Source organism: Panthera pardus, unplaced genomic scaffold (genome assembly GCF_024362965.1).
Source record: "Panthera pardus isolate Hobbes unplaced genomic scaffold, ASM2436296v1 HiC_scaffold_16, whole genome shotgun sequence".
In the NCBI taxonomy this organism is placed as follows: domain Eukaryota; kingdom Metazoa; phylum Chordata; class Mammalia; order Carnivora; family Felidae; genus Panthera; species Panthera pardus.
Genome location: NW_026526721.1, coordinates 108,442,244 through 108,454,450, shown reverse-complemented (window position 1 = coordinate 108,454,450; position 12,207 = coordinate 108,442,244). Strand labels below are relative to the sequence as shown.

At 43.0% G+C, this 12,207-nt stretch overlaps 1 protein-coding gene and 1 long non-coding RNA gene across 3 annotated transcripts in view; one reads left to right on the top strand and one right to left on the bottom strand.

The window, feature by feature from the left end:
- Positions 1-6,848, bottom strand: part of STRIT1 (small transmembrane regulator of ion transport 1) — a 37,560-nt gene extending 30,712 nt beyond the window's left edge. The window contains exon 1 of the mRNA XM_053903694.1: positions 6,764-6,848. The gene's annotated coding sequence lies outside the window, so the exon portion shown is untranslated. The remainder of the gene's footprint in view (positions 1-6,763) is intronic.
- On the top strand, positions 6,544-11,924 carry LOC109261585 (uncharacterized). Of its 2 annotated transcripts, none has more exons than XR_002077461.2 (2): positions 6,544-7,052; positions 11,517-11,924. It is a non-coding gene; the product is annotated as an uncharacterized LOC109261585 (long non-coding RNA). The 2 variants fall into 2 exon arrangements; XR_002077460.2 differs by having other exon boundaries at positions 6,544-7,121.
- Positions 11,925-12,207: the final 283 nt, after the last annotated feature.

Below are 12,207 nucleotides of genomic sequence, written 5' to 3'. Positions count from 1 at the left end.
CATGACCTAAGCTGAAACCAAGAGTCCCACGCTTAACCAACTGAGCCACCAAGGCACCACAATGAGGTTGAATTACTTCTGATGGAGACTTTTTGGCACATCTACAGGATAACTTCTTTCTTCCCCAGGAATGTCCCAACCAGTGAGTCGACACACTCTCACTTCCCTTTACACTTGGAGGTTTTGTTCTTTGTGAGCTACAAGCCTCAGGCTGAAACCCAGCTCCCATCTCCTGCTTTCATTGGTTCAACAAGTATTTAATATTAAAAGTAAGTCACATGGTGTTTTTTGCGATGTGCAGGATAGAAAGATGATTTTTTTTGTTTTGAAAGTTGAAAATTGCCCCAGAACAGATCATAAGCCAGAGGAGTTCTTATCTGTATGTAGCACCTCTAAGTAAGGCAGAATGTGACAAGTGGCCCCCGTGAAAGGTACAGATAATGGTGGGTCATGAGGGGGGAGTAGAGTCATCATCACAGATAGCTTCAGGGAGGACGTGGCCCTAGCGCTGAAATGATGACCCAACTCAAACTCTTTCTGGGGCCCGCTCCCGCCCCACCCTCCTCTGCCCCAGTCTCTCCTCTTCCAAGTGTTGGCTACTTTTCTTGCCTGTCACCTGTTAGAACTAAGTCATGGCTGAGGATTGGTCAGATGCCAAGGGGAAGGTGGGCCTGGGAAAAGGGGAAAAGAACAAAAAAGTCAGGACCCAGGAGAAGAGAAAGGCAGAATGTGTCCCGCGGAGACCGGTAAAGGTCTCATGCTTCAGGACTCAGGGCAACAAAAACCTACTACACGTCCCCTATTTAACATGCAGCTTGATGCAGGCCCAGGGGCAAGGGCATCGTGTAAGTAAAGCACACCTATGCCAGCACACGTAAGTGCTTAGAGCTCCGGGTAAGTACATCCCCTCCATCTGCCCAGCCACAGCCATAGCACGGGAAGGAAGAGTTTCTTCCACTCCTGTGATAGCCAAGGGCCATCCAGCCCAGAGACAACACTGTCCTCGAGTTATCCCAGCAAATTTGAGGCTTTGAGTTCAGGTTCGCTTGGTTTGGGTCATCCTGTTTCATATATGTTGAAAAAGCAAGAAAAGACCCATCCTTCTTATAATAGGGAATAGGATGCACTTTTTCTTCAATGTCCTTAATAATCTCCTGCTATAAGTAATGGACAGGATGGAATAGACCCGGGGAAGGGTCCTTCAGGGACACAGACCCACCTTACATCCTCACAGAAGGATGAGAAAGGATGAATAAAGTTAGTGATTTACACTGTGTTAAGGATAAGTAAACAGATGCTTCCAGACAGTTTGTCCTAACAGTAGGAGGCATGTGTTAGTCTGTGAGTAGCTCGGGTCTCCACCTCACAGAGGACACCACGGGGTCACGTGTGCCCAGCGCACACACAGCTTCAGTCCCGGAACGCTGAGCCTGCTTCCCTTTCAGCTTCGCTCTCCCACCAAACAACTGGGAAAGGAGCGTTCTCTCTGAGCTCAAGGATCAGAACCATTCACTATAGAAGCTTCCACTTTGCCCCCAGAAGTGAAGGCAGCTGAGCATGAATACGTGTCTGGAGAGACGAAATTTGGAGATACCCGGCTGGAATCCACGCCTCCTCATTCCCACAACTCTGCATCCACATGTCTCCGGGTGGCACCTGGCTTTTAGCCCGGGGCCTGGGGGGGATAGGAGTTCCAGCATTATTAGCCATATAAACTGTTTTACGGGGGAAGCTTTGGTATACTACAGCAGTTTGGATTTAGTGCAGCACTGACTCCAGCAGATGGCAATGAAGAACTTCAAATTCCTCCATATGGGTAAGGAATCCACTTCATGCTTTTAAATAATTACAACAGTTTTTGTTCTGATACAGCCAATGTTTAGGTGCAAAAAGAAAATAAGAATGACATTTATTTTTTCCCTTTTTGTCTGAAAGAAAGTCTAAAATCTAAGTTTATTAATTCATCTGACTCAAACTATGTTATGTTGTGGCTCTGAACAAGGCACAGCAGAGGCTCTGTGGGAGGATATTGAGATGAACAGGACATGATGCCCCATCAGATAAAAACCCGATGGCTCTGGTCTGTCCGTGCAAGGACATTCACAAATAGTTCAACAACCAGATGTTGGAGATAAGTTTAACAAGACCTACTTACTTCTGACTCTAAATATGAAGACTTACTGAAATCATGAAGGCAGCTAGACCAGATCAGCAATCCCCAGATCTGGCTGATGTTTTTCAAGTTCTTCTTCCAGGTATTCTGATTTACTGGGCCTGCATAAGGACAGTGATGGATGTATTTTTAAGCTCCCCAGGAGAATCTGATAAATTCGATGTCAGATGTGGGATCTTCTTGCCACTAGATGACCTTTGATGTCCCTTCCAAATACGAAAGGCCCTCATTACTGTGAAAGACAGTCAAGGCAAAGGAACTGGCTCCTGCTGGGCCACTTGCCTGCTCAGCTGAGCCAGAGCTGAGAGTTCTGAGAGTTTTAATAGCAATCCATTTGGAAAGAGAGATGGGCCTTTTATTCTGCATATGGATCTCACAATGTGTATTGTAACCAAACGTGGTTATCAATATGCCATTAATGCCATTTCCAAAAAAAGAGCCACTATTTCAGTCTTTCAGAAAGCAGCAGATGTAGTGAATACATTTTTGAAGAAACATGTCAACATTTGTGATTACTGAGCAGAAACCGACATGATGCATGATATTGCTAATCTGCTTTACTTGAAAGCAACTGGAGCATGAGCGTTAGCATATATTCCTTTTTCAGGGAGCCAATTTAACTAAAAGCCAAACAGACAGTACAAAGCTTTGTAACTTAGACAGAAATAGTTATTAAAACTGTCAAGGGCAACACACTTAAGGATGAAAGTAAACTGCAGCTGACGTGTTCTTGTTACTTGCTCATATCCATATTTCCCTTGGATCCATGCCTGTCAATTCAAAATTAGTAAGCTCCAATGAGTAATTTATTTTATTGTGATGGAAGTGTCTGAGATTCTTTGGGGAGGGGGTGGAGATAACTATTTCTAAAATAAAAATAATGCACCCCTGCTGATTATTAGCTGATATACATATACATTTAAATTTACATTACATAAATTTCATCTTACATATAAATCTCCCAAGCATCCACTCCAGGAATATGCTATATTTATAAGGATCTTAGAATAAGGGTCTTCAGCTCCAATGTTTTTCTTCCAGTTCCTGTAACCATCACCATCAGTGCCATTCTTTTGATATTTACCATCTATTCCCGATTTGTGACAATGCATCATTCTGGTCCTCCTCTTTGCAGGAGGGGGTTATGATGTGATAGATGGAGTCCACTGGGTCTGTGGGCCCACCAAAGAAGATTTACCTTGTTCCTGAATTCATAATTGGGACTGGCATGCTTAATCAATGCTTTTGTCGGTAGCTATAACACAAGTTGGGGCCTCAACTTGTGAGATAAGGGGTATCATGGTGGGGAAAGTCAAACTGAAGCCTCTGAAAATGCCCACCACCAACTTTTTAAAAATATCAGGTCCAAGGGGTGGGGAGATGGCAGGAATCAATGCTACCCTTAAGGACCTAAAGGATGAAGGATGGTCGTTAAAATTTTTTTTTTTTTTAAAAAAAGGGGATGCCTGGGTGGCTTCGTTGGTTAAGTGTCCGACTTCGGTTCAGGTCATGATCTCACAGTTTGTGAGTTTGAGCCCCACATCAGGCTCTGTGCTGACAGCTCGGAGCCTGGAGCCTGCTTCAGATTCTGTGTCTCCCTGTCTCTCTCTACCCCTACCCTGCTTCTGTTCTCTCTCTGTGTGCGTGTGTGTGTGTGTGTGTGTGTCTCAAAAATAAATAAATGTTAATTTTTTTTTTTTTTAAAGGGATGCAGGATGGTGGTACCCATCAGATCTTCATTTCATTCTCCCGTCTGGCCCATGGAGAAACAAACAGGCTCTAGAGTGGAATATTGAAAACTCAACTAAAGAATAGCCCAATTGCAGCCACTATCAGAGAAGTTCAGGGGCACCTTGGTGGCTCAGTCAGTTGAGTGTCTGGCTCAGGTAATGATCTCATAATTCGTGAATTGAAGCCTCTTGTCAGGCTTGTTGCTGTCAGTGCAGAACCAGCTTGGGATTCTCTGTCCCCCTCTCCCTCCTCCCCCTCCCCAACTCATGCTTTCTCTCAAAATTGAATAAACGTTTGTTAAAGAAAAGGAGATCAGAAACAGTTTCCATTCACATGGAATAGGCAGGACTGTACAAACCCCGAGCCATGTCAACTCTCCTTCCACTGGTAACAATATACTCCAAAGATGTGTGGACTATGTGGATATCCCACAAAGAATCACACTGATGCATTACGTATATAACATTATGCTAATTGGCCAGGATGAGTTGAGAAGTCTAGCGTGCCGGAGGCTTTGGAAAGACTCATGTGCTCCAGAAGGTAAAAGATAAGCCTTACAAAGATTCAAGGGACTTCATCAATAAAAATCCTGGAGTCGAGTGGCAAGAGGCATGCCAGTAAATCCTCTCCAAAGGAAAAGACAAATTATTATATCTTACACCTTCAACCTTGAAAACGTTAGCTCAGCGTATTGAGGTTCTACAGGCGGCATGTGCCACACCTGGGAATATGCTTCAGTCTCCATAGTGGGTGACACAAAGTCCACCAGCCTTAAGTGGGACCCAGAGAAGAGCAGAGCTCTACAGCAGGTCTCGGCTCTGGTGCACAAGGAGTCCTGTCACCTGGGCCTGTGAACCGGCAGACCCTATAGGGTGAGAGATAGTAGCTGTGGGAAGAGACGCCGTGTGGAGTGTGTAGTAAACCCCAGTGGAGGATGACCACACAGGCCCTGGGCGTCTTGCACACGGCCATGTCCCATGCAGGAAAGAATTCAAGGCCTCTTGAAAAACACCTTCTCGGGGCTCCTGGGTGGCTCAGTCGGTTAAGCGTCTGCCTTCGGCACAGGTCGCGATCTCACAGTTCATGGGTTCGAGCCCTGCGTCTGGGCAGCTCAGAGCCTGGCGCCTGCTTTGGATTCTGTGTTTCCCTCTCTCTCTGCCCCTCCCCCATTCATGCTCTGTCTCTCAAAAATAAATAAAAGTTAAAAAAAAATTAAAGAAAAACACCTTCTCATTTGCTCCTGGGCTATGTGTGAGGTCGAGTGGTTGGCCATGGGACACCACCAGAGCAATCATGCATCCAGAACTGCTCAGCATGAGCGTGGGCCTATTATCAGACCCACCAAGTCATAGTGTCCAGTGAGCCCAGCAGCAATTCATCACAAGATGGAAATAGTATGTCTGGGATCCCAAATGAGCAAGATCAAAGGGCACAAGCAAGTTGTGTGAGCCGGTAGCTCAGACCCCCTTGTCAACCACGTTGTCGTTTTCTCAACGCAAAGCCACAGCCATATGGGGGATCCCTTACGAGCAGCTGACCATGGTTTGGGGATGGGTTGGCTCAGTAGGTGGTACAAGCTGAAAATGGATGGCGGCTGTTTTAGCCTCACTCATATGTGGACAAAAAAGAATGGTTTCAAGTCCTCTGAATGCTTATATCAGGACCAGAAAATGATCTGGCCCGTGGAAATTAAAGACCAACAACATCTGACCCACCCTGAAAGGATTTATTTTCCAACTGATTGATACCCAGGATACTATTACTGTTATAGGTATTCAATATCCAGCAGATACTTTTTCATGGTAACTGACAACCTGAAAGCCAGCCAGCTGAGCTACCTACCCTCAAACTAATTGCAAATGATGCTTTTCAGAGTCCCAGATCCCTTCAGTGTCCAATATCATCATCTTCACCTGCTGAGGGTATAAGGCTTTGATATTGGGTCACCTTAGAATACAAAACAGGTTTTGCCAGAAGCCCACAGGCAGGATGCAGACACGTCCCTGGGAATTTCACAGGAACAAATTCAAAGCTTTTTCCATACTAATTATATTAAGACCAAGGAGACCTAGCTGCCACGTACAATAGACCTAAAATAAAAAGTCCAGTTCTTTAAAAAGTGGCAAACTGGGATGCCTGGGTGGCTCAGTCGGTTGAGCATCCGACTTCAGCTCGGGTCATGATCTCGCGGTCTGTGAGTTCGAGCCCTGTTTCGGGCTCTGTGCTGACAGCTCATAGCCTGGAGCCTGCTTCGGTTTCTGTGTGTGTGTCTCTCTCTGCCCCTCCCCCGCTCATGTTCTGTCTCTCTCTCTCTCTCTCTCTCTCTCTCTGTCAAAAATAAACATTAAAAAAAATTTTTTTAAGTGGCAAGCAATTAGACTTTATTCCTTCTTGTAAAACTTATTGAGAAAAGGCAGTACATTTTATATATGGAAAAACATGCATAGTCATTTTAATTATACCATATTCAGGAATCCCGCCCGGTGCCTCCTTTTGCACCATCCCAGGAACCTAATTAGCTTTCTGGTTATGACTTCATCTTGCTGCCACACTTGGAATGACCACCATTCAAACACAATCATACTGACATGCAACATGCTGCACTGTGACATGGTCAGTGCCATGTGGCAGCGCTTTCTGCCAAGTCTGACATGTGCTGCCTCCTCTGGCTGACTGGTATCTGAACCTGACAGAGGCTGTACAAAACCTTTCTGCTACCTGTTCAGGAGGCAGTGCATGCCAGGGGGCCAAATCATTCTGCTTTCTTAATCCTGTATTCCCTTAGCATATGGAAAGAAACAGGAGAGTCTTCCCGACCTGAACCTGGGCAAAACTGTCAACCATTCAAGAGAAACTTACAGCCAAAAAGAAGCATGGCATGGGATTCCTCTGGACTAACCTTCACATTTTGCAAACTGAAGACCCATGCTGTAAGTAGTGGATGAGGCTTTGACAAGGCCACTCAGCTAAAGAGCAGGAAACGCTGGTGGGGGCGCCATTATGACAGCACACTCTGCCAAAGCTGCATCATCAACCAACTGGGTGGGTTGCCCTAGAAATCCTCCCTCTAGTTCCTGCCCCCCGCACAGCTCCAGCTCGTTCTCTGGTTACTGCCCCTCTGCTCCATCTCTGGCATCTCTCTGGTCTGGTCGGTGCCAACTGTTTCTCTTGGTATATGCTATCAGCTGGGATCTGGTCAAGAGAATAGTTATGCTAGGTATTTAAAACAGAGGGGATTTAACTCAGGACTTGGTTGTATGGTTGTTGGAGCACTGAAAGAGCAAAAATTCGCAGGCTAAAATAATCTGGATATTACTAACTGCAGGAAGCAGCTACCACCACCACAGCTGGGGGAACAACAGGAAAGAAGTGGTATCACCAGAGGCCAGGCATTCACAGGGGGGCTCCCCAGGGTGCAGGTGCCCCAATGGCCAGGGCTATAGCCCTCAGCTGGTGCCTTGAGGCTGGTGCCTGGCTCTATAAAGAAATTGTCATATGATTGTTGCTGGTCAAATCATTCCAATAGGAGTTATACTATCGCTAAAGAAAACAAACCGCTTATGTAAAGAAACTGTTTTATAGCAACTGAAAGCCTGTTATGCTAATGAAAGATCATTTTATGTAATCATTAAAGCCCAGTCCCTTAAGGATATATACTAGGCAAAACTTTGCTGCCTGGCTCAAATTACTGCATATAGTTGACAATAATCAAAAACCATTTCTTCAAATTCTGTAATTAAGACTGCTCACTCAAATTTGACTTTCGCCTTATCCCAGCTTGTCTGAATTGGTACAGTTCTTACCAAAAGCAATAAATCAAAACCATCATAATTAAACTATTGTGGTCAGCCTCATCCATCATAGGTCTATCATAATTGGACCTATAATTGCTTTTGTCATTGCCTCAGCTTTTATTAACAAAAATACTTGCTAGTCTTTAATAAGAGTCAGTTATATACCAGGTAATTTATAAAACTTTCACTTGATCATCACAACTTATCTGTGAGGTAAGTATTATTATTTCCATTTAAAAGTAAGGAAGAAACTGAAAATTTCCATGACTTGCATTCGCCAAGTTTTTTAAGGGGTTACTTATAACTTACAATATTAATCTCTGTCTTCTATGCTATTACAGAGATTAGATGAAATTATGTAAAAAATAACCCAAAAGAACATGTAATAAAAAAAAACTATCCAAAATGGAGCATATGGAGAATTTTTGTAATTTTTTTTCATGTTTGTTTATTTTTGAGAGAGAGAGAAATAGAGTGTGAGCAGGGAAGGGTTAGAGAGAGAGGGAGATACAGAATCTGAAGCAGACTCCAGGCTTTGAGCTGTCAGCCCAGAGCCCCACACAGCGCACGAACATGCAAACCTTGAGATCATGACGTGAGCCAAAGTCAGACGCTTAACCGACTGAGCCACCCACGCACCCTCCATATGGAGAATTTTTATCATAGTTGTTGCAACATCTATGTCAACTAATTCTCTTGTGAGAGAATCCATTTCTGTTATCCTAAGCCACCCAGTTTGTGTGCCTTTGCTATGACAGCTCCAAGAAACTAATATACCTGGTCATTTGGATTGGATGCTGGCTGGATATTGTAAATTTTACATTTTGCAGGGTACTGGATTTTGTTGTAGCACTTTAAGGAGTATTGGACTCTATTTTAGCATGCAGTTACTTAGGCCCAAGTTACTTAGGAACAGTTTCATCCTTTTGAAACTTGCTTTAAAGTTCACCAGGATGGGTCAGGAGAAACTGGCAGTCTCGTGCTAACCCCCTTCTTCTCATCCTACTCAATGTCCACATCTTACAAGGCCTCCCCACTCTAGCTTGTGGGGATATGATATACTCCCAACCCAGTGTGAACTCTGGGACATGTTTGATCTAGTGCTGGCTGAGTGTCTTCTCACACACGAGCAGATCAGAGCTTGGCCAAAGACCAGAGAGGACCCATCTGGGTGTCTCAGAAACTCTCTGTAGCTCTCTTCCCTGATATTCTGTCCCACAAACTCCAGGAATCTAGCCCCCAGAATTCCAATTTCAAGCTCTTCAACTCAGCCAGACTTCCAGACTCTGCAGCCTGGAAACTGCCTTTGGGCAACAGTTTGGGTCAGTTCCAGAGCTCATCTTATTGATTTGGTTGTCCTTTCCTCAAGGATCACAGTCCTGCATTGCTTCGTAGCCAATGTGTGGAAACCTTTGTTTCCTACATTTTGTCTGGTTTTCCTTTTTTATGTTAGAGATTGAATCCAGTCTCTGTTACGTGTTACCATGGCTAGAAAGTATGTTAGTTATTTTTTAAGTAAACAAGAATATGGTGTTTTGAATGTTTCATTTTTTTCCTCCTTCTTAGGGTCTGGATGGCACATCTCACCTCACTACTCCAGGCTAATGCTTAACATATCATGTATATTTTTGGCACCATGAGGTTTTTCTGTGAAGTCTCCAAGAAAGAGAAATCTAAAAGTTGAACCAGATCCTGACAGGCCAGACCCTAGGAACCCCAAATTCAATAAACATCTCACATTACTAATGACTGTTGGAGGCAAACTGGTGACAGAAACTGTGTTCTGCTCTCTAAGTGATTTCATAAGCTAAGCAGATGGCAAACTTCCTCACTAGCTAACAGGTGCAAATGGTCTGATTCCCACCAATTCCCACCAATAATCTTTACCTCAGCACTGTGCTGGACTGGAGGCAGGGCAGGAGGTTGTGAGGGAGACAAGAAGCAATCAGAGCAAATGAAAGCAGATTTCTTGTACGGGGTGTGATGCGATCATCAGAAACCAGGAAATTTACATAAGAGTAAGTTAGGCAAAAAGCAACAGTTTACTAAAATATGCTAAATTACATAGACTTTATAAACACGTCAAATTCTACAGGCTGACATTTTTATAGCAGTTATGGATTACAAGATATCCCCATATTTATTTATTTGCTTCAACCCTACTTCATCCCAGGCTTCAATTTTTCAGCTAATGGAAATTCCATTTTCCAGATGCTGAGGCCAAATGGGGGTCATTATTGGCTCTTCCTGCTCATATATCTTCGATGAAATCCATCAGCAAATCTAGTAAGCTCTAAGTATAAAACAGATCTAGCTGCAACCACTCCTGGATACCCTTGATGCCTGAGAGACTGTCATCTCTCTCCTGGATTCCCAAAAAAGCATCCTCACTGGTGAACCTGCTTCCAGCCCAGCTCTCCAAGACTATTCTCAATCCAACTATCAGAATGATCCTAAATCAAATTATGTCAGTCCTCTGCTCAAAACCCTGCAATGTCCCCCTATTTGTCTCAGAGAAAAAGGCAAAGTACTTAAAATAGCTAAGACCCCAGAGGACCCAACTACTCTGCCCCCACAACTGCTTCTTCTTACCTTGCTCTATTTTTCTTTTCTTTTAATAAGACTTTCATCATCTAGCATGCTATGTAATTCAGTTATGCCAAAGGGCAATACAGTCTAGCCAATTATCAATGTTGATTGATAAGATGTTGACATGTATTCCCTCAACTAAGGCATTTTACAAAGGCAAGTTTATATACTGTTACTAACTAACCTCAGCTAGCAGAAGCTGACCTTAGCAGGAGCCTATAGAACAGTTTGATGTAGATAAGGGTGAGCTGTGCCCCCCCTCTTGCTATTCAGGCTATAACAAAAGCAAAGGTAACATGTATACAGGTACGTGTTGACCACACACTCATTAGCAAGCAGCACAAAACTCCACGTAAGCTAACAGAAGTCCCATCTTCCTGGATCCCTTTTAGGTTTCCTGACAAGTTCACTTGAGGCAGATACAACAGCACATAGAGGCAACATTCTGTTAGACTTTTAGGCATCAGCAAGCAATCATCTTACACCAATGGGACACGGGACAATTAGGGACTGAGCGTGTGGTATCTTCCCTAAGGATGTAGACTGTAGGCCTCCTCCAGTTTTTACATCTTATTCATGCAAGAGGAACAGCCAATCCTTATATGTTGACTATCTCACATTGCTTACAAAGGAGAGCCTATTTCTAACATGCATTATGTATGCAACAGATTCCGCGTTTTGACAATAACAGCTCTGACATCTAACTCTAATTGAATGTCTAATTATCATAGCCTTGATTTGATCAAGATACAAATAACAAAGCTTATGGTAGCCATGTTGTGTATGAGGCTTCTCTTTTCTAGTAGCCTGGGTGGCTCAGTCAGTTCAGCGTCTGACTCTTGATTTCAGCTCAGGTCATGATCTCCCGGTCGTGGCATTGAGCCCCGCATCAGGCTCTGTACTGAGCATGGAGCCTGCTCAAGATTCTCTCTCTCTGTCCCTCTGCCCCTCTCCTGCACTCTTGCTTTCAATCTCTCTATATATGTATATAAAAAAGTAATAAAAATAAAGAGAGAAAGATTTTGTAGCACATGGCAATTTAACAGGCACCTCTAGTGACAAATAGTTCAGTGCCTACTATTTTCACTATAACAAGCACCAACACAGAGTGTTCATTATATTTTATTATGTTTTATGTATTACATATTTATTTATTAAATATAACAAGTAAATATATTATGTATTTATTATAGTTATTATTTCCTTTTTTTTTTTTTTCCTTTTCGCAGCCACAACTAATGATTAATTCCTGGCATCATGTAACAAGCTGTGGAAGAAACTGAAAATCCAGTCATAAAAAAAGGACTCCAAAGGGCAGGAATGTTACATCAAAATTTCCTAAGCATAAGTAACTGCCCTCTCCCCAACCAAAAACTTCTTAGGTCTGTGGGAAGAAGAGATGAAAGAAAGATGGCCTTTTTACAAGATCAGAAAATTCCCAGGCAATCAGTGTCTGGGCAGTGTCAGGGCAATCAGAGTCTGAAGTGTCAATCATTTTTATTTTTTTAAGCACTTTCTTGGATGTTTTATGATTTGAATGATTCTGTTGTGAGTGTAAAATAATTGGCTTTTCCATTTAAAAAAGCAATAATGTGTTTCTAGTAAAAATGCTAGATTAAAAATACTCTCTTGTCATATGCCAATATTTTTTTCATTTTTATGTTTGCTAATGTTTCGAGGCAGATAGAAACATCAGATAAGCTAGAAGTGAATTTCAATATAAAAATTATTCGTTGTACATGAGTCAACAATATTCCCCACAGAAAGCTCTGCCGAGTGCTATCAATCTAAAAAATATTGCTCTATCAAGCCATGCATCATCCAGAGAGAGTTATAAAATAAAATCTTTCTTGATTTCTTTATTGGGTTTTGCCAAGCAGTATTTCCACTGTTTACATCTTTCAGATTACAAGGTGTCTA